Raw genomic sequence first — 11,147 nt, forward strand, 5'->3', positions numbered from 1 at the left:
CTGGAAAACTCTAACATCTGAAAGTCCCTAAATAAGAATTCATCTTACTTACTATGGTTTTACAACATCTTGCATATATTGATGGTATTTCATTGTCACCTTATGTGTCATGACAACTTAGGACTGTTTCATTTCAAAAATGTTCTGTCTTTATGTTCTCAGAATGACATAAGTAAATTTATCAGATTATGTTTCCCTACTTTTTAATTCAGAAAGCATGATTGCTGCTGACACTACTGGTCCATCCAGAAATCTCAGAATAAACTCATGAAAAGAACTATCTGTCTCTTGCAAAATTTAAAAATATTTTCTAATTTTGAGTTGTCCACCAGCATGATAAAAAAGAGCAAAGTGCCATTTCAAACCAAAAGCATGAGTAAATATTTTACCAATGTTTATACCTTTTCCATATTGCCTATTCCCTATTGCCCACAATACCCAATACACTATTCCAAATCTATATCCATAATATGTAGCTGAGGAATTATCAGGAAAACTGGAAGAAACCTATAAATTTTTCTGTATACCTATTTAGAGATCTTGATCCTCAAAAATGTCTTTTATTGATTGTGTCCTTTCATGGTGAAATCTTGGCACTGAGTGAAAATTACATATCTCCATTATTATTGGAAAATTCCCCAGATGGATCTGGTTGCTCATAACATCCTGGCATAAAGCTTTCTATTAAATTAATCTTCAATAGGTAAGATAAATATCAAAACTAAATATACTCCTACAGATCAAATGGGGAATGAATTCTCAGCTCTCACCTTAGTTTTGATCCTTCATTCTTTTTTTTTTAAAAAAAATTTAGTTGTAGTTGGTCAAAATACCTTTATTTTATTTATTTATTTTTATGTGGTGGTGTGGATCAAACCCAGCACCTCAGACCACTGAGCCACAACCCCAGCCCCCTTCAGTTATTTTTTAAAATACATTTTTTTACCTCTTTCTAAGAGACAGATTGCACTGAGCACTATTAATGCAGTAGTAAACAAAACAGCCCAGGTCCCTGCTTCCATAAAGTTTATATTCTGGGTCAAAGTACATTGTATAAAGAAGTAAAGAAATAAAAGCACAGATTGTGATAAATCTGTAATTTAAAAAAAATTAAATGGTGATATAGATTAACTGATGTAGAGGGTGATGTTCTTCAGATGTAGAGAAACAGGGAGAGCCAGTTAAGAAATACTGGGATGAACAGGGTGAAAATGAGCAAGCCCTGTGGAGATCTGGAGAAAGGATATACCCCAAAAGGGGAACAAGAGCAATCTTAAATACAAATTTCAACTTTAAATATAATATTTTAATCACAAAAAAATAGTACTCAAAAATGCAGGTTTAGGGCTGGGATTGTGGCTCAACGGTAGAGTGCTCGTCTAGCATGTGTGAGGCCCTCAGCACCACAAAAAAGAAATAAATAAAATGAAGGTATTGTGTCCAACTACAACTAAAAAATAAATTTTAAAAAAATGCAGGTTTATAAGTAAATGGTAGTATCCATAGATACAATAAAAGAAATATAGGCCAACAGAGTTTGGAATATCTACTCTTCTCAAAATATGAAACTGGATGCCCAGTATAATTGGTCCTATTTCTGGATCAGGAGTCACTTTTTTTTTTTTTTTGTCATATTGGAGACTGAACCCAGGTATGCTCTAACAGTGAGATACATCCTCAGCCTTTTTAAATTTTTTATGTTGAACAAGGTCCCACTAAATTGCTGGGGCTGGGCTCAAACTCAAACTTGCAAGTTTCTTGCACCAGCCTCCTGAATTGCTGAGATTACAGATATGCACCACCACCCAGCTGAGCAGACACATATATAAGCCGATCCAAAAGTCAAAATCTCTGAACTTGTTGCTATCCTCCTCTCCTAAAGGTTCTTCCCAAGCTATCTGTCATACTTGCCTCTTCTAGTTTTCTCCCTAGTCTGGTTTTTCCTTATTTACCTTTTAAACATTGTTCCCCACTGTTCTTTTTTCCCCCTCTATATAATCTCCCTCACAATAATCCGATCCCACTGACAACAATATGTCCCAAGCTCGCCCTTGAGTTTCCAAGTCAAACATGCATACGACACTGAATTTCTCCACACAGATGTCCCAGTGGCACCCTAAATTCATGTGACTAAATACATTACCTTGCCCATATACTCCATATATTGCCTGTGTAGCCAAACTAGCCACATCATTGATCATATGCCCATACTGAAGATCTGGAAATCCACTACTACTTCTTCCCTATGAGCTCCCAAATCCATTCATCCAATCTCTTGGTTTTACACTCTTAATATTTATTAAATGTTTATAAATTAGTAATTCAGCACTTACATCTTTCCTTCTTTACACTAGGACCAGGATTATATAGTATTATCAGTTTACTCTAATTACTTGCTTACATGTGCCAGGCCCTCTAAAGATAGATTCACATGCCTTGTATCATTTCATCTTTCCAATACTCCTATGAGCTAGGAACAGTATAGTTAGTTCTCTTTTATATGTAAACAGATTAAAGCTTAAGGATGTTCAGCAATTTGCATAAAGTCCCCTACATATGTAAAAAGGGAAACATTTATCCAACATATTTCTGACTAATCTTTTACCACTGTGTCATAGAAAAGAAGCAGAAAGAGAAAGTTAAGTATTTTAACTTAATGGTACTTTCTAGGAACAAAACTTGCCACTTCAAAAGTTTAAGGATACATGGGGATGACCAGCACTAAATGCAGCTACATAGGTGACATGATGTTCAATGCATTAAAATAATAGCCTTAAAAGGTGTTCAGATGGCAAATAACTGATTTGGGGAATAAATATACAATTTATCAATTGGTCTCTTGTAGAATTTTTTAAATCTTATAAAAAAGATATAATTCCATGAAACTTATGCATGGTTCTAATAAGGCTATATTTTACATAAATATTCCCACATTATTCTACATGCACATAATATATATAAAAGATTTTTAATCACATGATTAAAATCCATTACAGGTTCCTCTTTATTGTGATGATCTGCTAACTGAAAGAACACTGGCAACCTATTACATTTTAAAGAACAAATATGAGGAGAAAAGCTTAAAATGGAAAAAAATTATATGATTTTCATGTGAATTATAAAGATATTATCATTCCATTTAGTAGATCACCCTAGTACAACTTACTTAATTCTTCCATATAAGAATCAGTGCAATTTATGTTTATGAAGTCCCTGTTTTAGTTACGTAAATGTATAAGGCTTATGGGAAAACAAGAATAATATATAATCCCTAATCTCAGACAATTTATAAAATTACAGATAAGTGGGAAATTCCCTACAGGTTTTATATTTTGTTTCTTAAAATTATAAATGTATGAAAAATGTTGATGCTTGTTACAGGGGGGAAATGGCACTATTATAACTATAGAATAATCATCAATGTAACATAAAATGTTTATTCATCAGTATGAAATAGAAACCTGTATATGTATGCAGAAAGCTCTCAAAGCTTATGAAACGGGATGACACCATCAAATGCATATCAGAGAACTTTCAGAGGAAAGCATTGTGTAGAATTTGGGATAAAATTTAAGAGATACCTGTAATATTAGACCAAACAAAAAAAATGTGGTCCTGAAGTAGTGAAGATGCAAAGAGATTATCTGAAATATACTTATGAGGATTGGGGATGTGGCTCAATGGCAAAGTGCTTGCCTGGCACATTCAAGGCACCTAGTTTTATCCCTAGCACTGCAAAAAAAGAAAGAAAAAAAATCCTTAAGATAGGATCACTATGACTTGACTGGACTTGGAGGTTGAAGAAGGAAGTAAATAGATCACCAAAGGTTCTAATCCAGGTCCCTAGATGGAAAATAGATATTAGTTTTTGTTTGGGGTTATATAAATAAAACTGAAAAATTCTAAGGCATGAGAGAGGTAGTGGTGGTGAGTGGAGAAGGGAATAGGGAAAGTTGGCTTAAGTGAGGAGTATAAACAGAAATTACAGAAGAAAAAATCTGACATCGCTGGGCCAAGGAAAGTGTAGAATCCTTGTATTGAATTCAAAGGGACATGGGAAATGATTAGAAAGCTATTACTAGAAAAATAATATGATTGATGGGAATCATTGGAAATGGTTTTAGCTTCAGTGAAGAAAAAAATATTTGGAAATTGTACATCTTGATTTCTTGACAAATGTCATAATAACTATTATCATAATAGTACCAAGAAATATTTCAATAGAAAGATAAGGCAACCACTTAAGAAAATTTTATGTCAGTGTAGGTTGAAGTGAAGGTTTAGAGTACTGAAACTCAAACTGACAAGTTAAAAGAGATTTTACTTGTTCTACTGAAACACTGGTAATTCTTTTGCAATAGTTTATTTTGGAGGTGAAAATGTTTTAAAGGAGACTGCATGTCAGAAGTATTTTGAAGCATTCAGTGTTTAATCAAAATATTTTCTAATATCTACCACCACAAATCATTAAATAGACCAGCAAATTATATGGCCAGTTAAATTAGTGTTATCTTTATGACAAGAATTCATTTATATAAACTAGTATTCTGGCTTGTGCCCACCATAATAGCAACACCCACAGAATAGTTTGGTCCTTATCAGAATCTTTATTACTTTGGTAGGGCTGCAATAACAAAGCACTACAGACTGGATGGCTTAAATAATAGAAAAGAATTTTCTCAGTTTTAGAAGCTAGACATCCAAGGTCAAGGTGTCAGCAGTTTCAATTTCTTCTGAGGCCTAGCTCCTTGACTTAGAGATAGCCAGCATCTGCCTATATATTCATGTGGTCTGTCTTTCCTCTGTACACATGCATCCCTACTGTCTTTGTGTGTTCAAGTTTCCTCTTCTTGTAAAGACAGTAGTCAGATCATAATATATCTCCTCTTTAAAAGCCCTATCTCCAAATATAGTCAGATACTGAGGGGGTAATGGGTTGTAGCTTCAATTTATGAACTTGAGGGATACAATTCAACCCAAAACAGAATTGATTGCCAACAACTAAAACCAACTCTAATTTAAGTAGAAAATGGATCTACTGGGAATATTGCTCATAGAATCTATAGAAAGCCTGGAAATCAGGCTTAGAAAACAAAAGATACAAGAGATTAATAGCAAAGAATAAAACTAAAGACTCACGTGGATCCTGCCATTAGCCTGCCACCAGTGGACTTGCAATGAATATATTCTTTGAAGAACATCTGAAGTATGCTTGAGCCTAATTCTTTTGAGATTAAAAACACTAGGGATAGCAGAGAGACTGCAGGGATAATCTACCTGCTCAATCCTAAATTACATACCTAGCATCTGGCTCTATTGGAGAAGGAGAGAAAACTACAACTTTGTTTATGAAGTGGAAAGTTTAATATAATGGGTAAACACACACACACACACACACACACACACACACACACACGCCCTCAGGTTGCTGGATAGCAAAAGAAAAAAAAATCATTTCTATATCAGTACTAAATCTACTGCCCAGTGTCTCAGGTTCAAAAAATACATCCTGATATATCTAAATAAATATAAAGTTTTCAAAGTAGATACTTCCAAAGCAGTAAATTCACAGCCTGTCTACCAAATTACACAAGTCAGGTTTGACACTATTGTGGGAGACCAACCTCGCAGATGACTGAGTTAACTCCCCTGCTGGGTGATGAGGCATCAGGCTAGACTGCCCTGTCCTTCTTGGGTTGAGTAAGGGTGTAGAGGCAAGTCTCTCCACAACCCCAGGGACCCAATCACCTCACCTGCCCTTGCAACCCTGCCCCACTTGACCTTCATTGGTTGGGATTTCCCCCAGAATTTAGAGTTCCCCAATAAAAGCCCACTCCAAAGAGTGCTTGCTCTCTCACTAGCCTCCCTCTCTCTAGCCTCTCCTGTAGATCCTCACTCCCCAGCTTAGAGAGCTTGAGGTAGAGGGCAGAGGAGCCATCTCAGAGCTTGGTTTAAAGGTAAATTATGTGTCTGTGTTTTATTTGTAACTCCCTGAGAATTCCCTGAGTGACTGAACAGTTAATCATCTGTGCTGGCTGCGGGCGATACATTATTTTTCTTTGAATCCTTTAATGATGGATTTTACTTCATATTTGACTAGGTTCCCACCATTGACTCATGAATTTCATTTATCCTGACACTAAAGTTTATGGCTCTGCTTTTTCTGTCATTTGACTAAGCCCGCAGTTTTATTTTGTATAAGTTTAGTTTGAATTATAAAGCCAATAAAAGTTGGTATTAAAGTCCCAATCCTGTTTCCATATATACAAAGACACATGAAAAAAATCATCTACCTCATTTCAAAAAAAGAAAAAGAAAAGTGAAGTTAATGAGTGGGACTTCTTTATTTCTAGTCTGTGAAAAAGTATGTGTACAGAGGGAGAGCACTATCAGAGCAGGTACAATATTTAGAAGTGTGAATTTTCCACTTGAAACAAGGAAAAAAAATTTTCTTTATCTAGATTACAACTTCAGGGAAGAAACAAAAGCAAAAGTCAGAGAGAGGCAGAAGGGAGTTAAGAACTATGATCCTTAAGCCACTACTGTAATATGAAATTCTACATTCCTTGTAACTTCCCAATATTTGTTATTTAAAAATCATCAGTTTTAGACTCCTATAGCACAAGAATTAAAACCAAAATCAATAAATGGGATGGATTCAAATTACAAAGTTTCTTCTCAGCAAAAAAAAAAAAAAAAAAAAACAGTCTGTGAGGTGAATAGAGAGTCCACATCTTGGGAGCAAATTTTTACCCCTCACACATCAGATAGAGCACTAATCTCTAGGGTATATAAAGAACTCAAAAAGCTAAGCATCAAAAAAACAAATAACCCAATCAATAAATGGGCTAAGGACCTGAACAGACACTTCTCAGAAGAGGATATACAATCAATCAAAAAATATATTAAAAAATGTTCATCATTCCTAGCAACTGCAAATCAAAACTACTCTAAGATATCCTCACTCCAGTCAGAATTCGCAGCTGTTATGAAGACAAACAACAATAAGTGTTGGCGAGGATGTGGGGAAAAATGTACACTCCATACATTGCTGGGAGGACTGCAAATTGGTATAGCCAATATGGAAAGCAGTATGGAGATTTCTTGGAAAATTGGGAATGGAACCACCATTTGACCTAGCTATCCCTCTCCTCGGTCTATACCCAAAGGACTTAAAAACAGCATACTACAGGGACACAGCCACATCAATGTTTATAGCAGCACAATTCACACTAGCTAAACTGTGGAACCAACCTAGATGCCCTTGAGTAGAGGAATGGATTTTAAAAATGTGGCATATATACACAATGGAATAGTACTCAGCAATAAAAGAGAATAAAATCATGGCATTTTCAGGTAAATGGATGGAGTTGGAGAAGATAATGCTAAGTGAAGTTAGCCAATCCCCAAAAGACAAATGCAGAATGTTTTCTCTGACACAAGGATGCTGATTCATAATTGGGTAGGGAGGAGAAGCGTGGAAGAAATAGACAAACTCTAGATAGGGAAGAGGGGTGGAAGGAAAGGGAGGGGGCAGGTGGTTAGCAATGATGGTGGAATGTGATGGACATCATCATCCAAAGTACATGTATGGACACATAAATTGGTGTGAACATACTTTATATACAGAGATATGAAAAATTGTGCTCTGTATGTGTAATAAGAATTGTAGGTCCTAACCTCCATCTCATGGGGTCGGGCTCCAAATTCCTTAATAGGACACCTATAGCACAAGAGTTAAAATCAAGAATCAACAAATGGGATGTATTCAAACTAAAAAGTTTTTTCTCAGCAAGAGAAACAATAAGAGAAGTAAATAGGGAGCCTACATCCTGGGAACAAATTTTTACTCCTCACATTTCAGATAGAGCTCTAATCTCCAAAGTATACAAAGAACTCAAAAAATTGAACAACAAGAAAACAAATAACCCAATCAACAAATGGGCCAAGGATCTGAACAGACACTTCTCAGAGGAGGATATACAATCAATCAACAAATACACAAAAAAATGCTCACCATCTCTAGAAATCAGAGAAATGCAAATTAAACCACTCTAAGATACCATCTCACTCCAGTAAGAATGGCAGCTATTATGAAGTCAAACAATAACAAGTGCTGACGAGGATGTGGGGAAAAGAGTACACTTGTACATTGCTGGTGGGACTGCAAATTGGTTTAGACAATTTGGAAAGCAGTATGGAGATTCCTTGGAAAGCTGGGAATGGAACCACCATTTGACCCAGCTATTCCCCTTCTCGGACTATACCCAAAAGACCTAAAAAGAGCATACAACAGGGACACAGCTACATCAATGTTCATAGCAGCATAATTCACAATAGCTAAACTGTGGAACCAGCCCAGATGCCCTTCAATAGATGAATGGATAAATTAAAAAATGTGGCATTTATACACAATGGAATATTTCTCAACACTAAAAAATAACAAAATCAGGGAAATGGATGACATTAGAGCAGATTATGCAAAGTGAAGCTAGTCAATCCCTAAAAAACAAATGCAGAATGTCTTCTTTGATATAAGGGGGGCGTCTCAAAACAGAGCAGGGAGGAAGAACATGAGAAGATTACCATTAAATAGGGAGGAGAGGTGCGTGGGAATGGGAGAGAGAAGGGGAATTGCATGGAAGATGGTAGGAGACCCTCATTGTTATGTAAAATTACATATAAGATGGTGTGAGGGGGAAGAAAAAACAGAGAGAGAAACGTGTCACAGTAGATTGGGTAGAAAGAGGTGATGGGAGGGGAGGGGAGGGGAGGGGGGATAGGAAGGGTAGCAGAATACAATAGACACTAGTAAGGCCCTATGTATAAATGTGGCTATATAACCAATGTGATCCTGCAATCTGTACACGTGGAAAAATAAGATTACATACCCCATTTGAATCAAATGTATGATATGTCAAGATCATTGTAATGTTTTGAGCAACTAATAAAATTTTTTTTAAAAAAAGATAAGCAAGAAAAAAAGAATTGTAATGCATTCTACTGTCATGTATTTAAAAAATAAAATCAATTTAAAAAAATCATCGGTTTTATAATAATGATTACTAATTAAATTCTCCAAAAACTAAAGTCCTAAAGTATATCTTTGGAAGCACTTTTTTAAAAAGAGGAAATTAAGGCAACTACATTTCACCCACATAGGAGGTTTCAAAGGAAAGGATTTTCGAAAAAGAAATAGGTCATAATACTGTGTGCTATAGTTTGGATATAAAATGTTCACCAAAGGCCCATGAGTTAAAGACTTGGTTGGATCCACTATTTGGAGGTAGGGAACATCTAAGAGGTAGCTGCTGACTGTGAGCTCTTGAAGAGAATATTGGGACCTCACCTCCTTCTTGTCTTTTTGCTTCCTTACAGCCAAGAGATTAATAAGCCTCCTCCTTGGTGCACTACCGCTATGATATACCAGTGCCACCTCAGGCACAAAAACAACAGGACTGAGTGATCTCAGACTGAAACCTCTGAAACATAAGCCAAAATAAACTTGTCCCTTTATTAAAATATATTTTTTAGTTGTAGGTGGACACTTTTGTTTTATTTATCTGTTTTTATGTGATGCTGAGGACCAAACCCAGTGCCTCTCACTTGCTAGGCAAGCACTCTACCACTGAGCCACAACCTCACCCCCAAACCTAGTTTATCTCAGAAATTTTAATAATTTTAATAAATTAATAATTTTAATAATTTTCAGTGATGGAAAGCTAACAAACTATGTAAAGAGGAAAGCGGGCTGCATTCCTCTGTCCTCTAACAAGAACAACTTTAACAAGAACAATAACAACCTGGAAGAAAATGAATACATCAGCCAGAAATAGAAGCTCAAATGAAGACAATTTTACACACACACACACACACACACCATACATATAATAAATCGTGGGAGTCCTTGACATTATCTTATGTAGAAATTTACTCAGCAAATAATAAATTGCATTAATGGAGCTTAAGAGTTTTTTCCCCGGGTAAATTCAAGATTAAAAACTCATATAGAAAGTGCTTCTTGGCTACACAATGCAGTTTAAAAAACAGTCATAGGCCAGAAAAAAAGTCAGACATTGTACACTTTTAAAAAATAATATTTTGGGCTGAAGTTGTAGCTCAATGGTACAGCGCTGGCCTAGCATGTGTGAGGCACTGGGTTTGACTCTTAGCACCACATACAAATTAATAAATAAAGGTCCATCAATAACTAAAAAATGTTATTTAAAAAGATAATATTTTAAGTTGGTTGGTGATGCACACCTTTAATTCCAGAGATTCACAGGCTGAGACAAAAGAATCTCAAGTTCAAGACCGGTCTCAGCAGTTTAGTGAGACCCTATCTCAAAGAAAAAAGTCTTGATTTGTACAAATCTTAAAGAACCACATTCATCAAGCACCTTTTCAAAAAGACCTACTTTTGCACTGTTAGTTGACAGACACATAAGCTTTTAAGTCATACAGCCGGTTAATCCCTGGCTTAGATGTTAACATAACTTTGGGTATTCTTTTCCTTTTTGTGCTTCATCTATAAAATGGGAAAAGTAACAATTCCTACCTCAGTGTAGTTGTAATAATAAGATGAAATAATGTGTGCAATGTACCAAGTAATTTCTGAATTTACCCAGTAAATTTGGCTCTTACTAGGATTTTTTTTTTTAACTTTCACATTATAAAGGAGTTTTAGGAATCGCTTAGGCATTTTCCTAGAGTCTGAAAATAACTAAATTACGGTACTTCAAAGGAGTCCAAGTGCCCCGTTCACTGGGACACCATCCCTGGCACTTTTCAAATGACCGGTGAGTTTTTCCATTTCTTCATAATTCTTCTCTGGAATCTGAAGGCGCCGCTACCCTGGAGCTGTCCAGCCCTATCCCCGCCAAAGTACAAGAAGGAACTGGGTAAACTTGCGCACCCAGCAGCCCCGAATTGCTGTGGGCACTCGGTGATGGCTCAGGATGGGGACAGTGCACACCCAAAGTGAGGATGAATAAGAGTCGTGAACGTCAGAGAAAGACGGCGCGGAGGGAGCACTGATATGCAGGAACCCAGCCCTCTTGCTCATCTTCATCCTCCCGCAGGCACAACCTAGAAAAGGGCCATATCACGTGTGACGCATAAACATTTTCCCACGTCCCGCCTTGCCC

This window comes from Marmota monax, unplaced genomic scaffold (genome assembly GCF_021218885.2).
Source record: "Marmota monax isolate L192 unplaced genomic scaffold, Marmota_monax_Labrador192_F-V1.1 WCK01_AAM20220418_F8-fsc00007, whole genome shotgun sequence".
Classification (NCBI taxonomy): Eukaryota; Metazoa; Chordata; class Mammalia; order Rodentia; family Sciuridae; genus Marmota; species Marmota monax.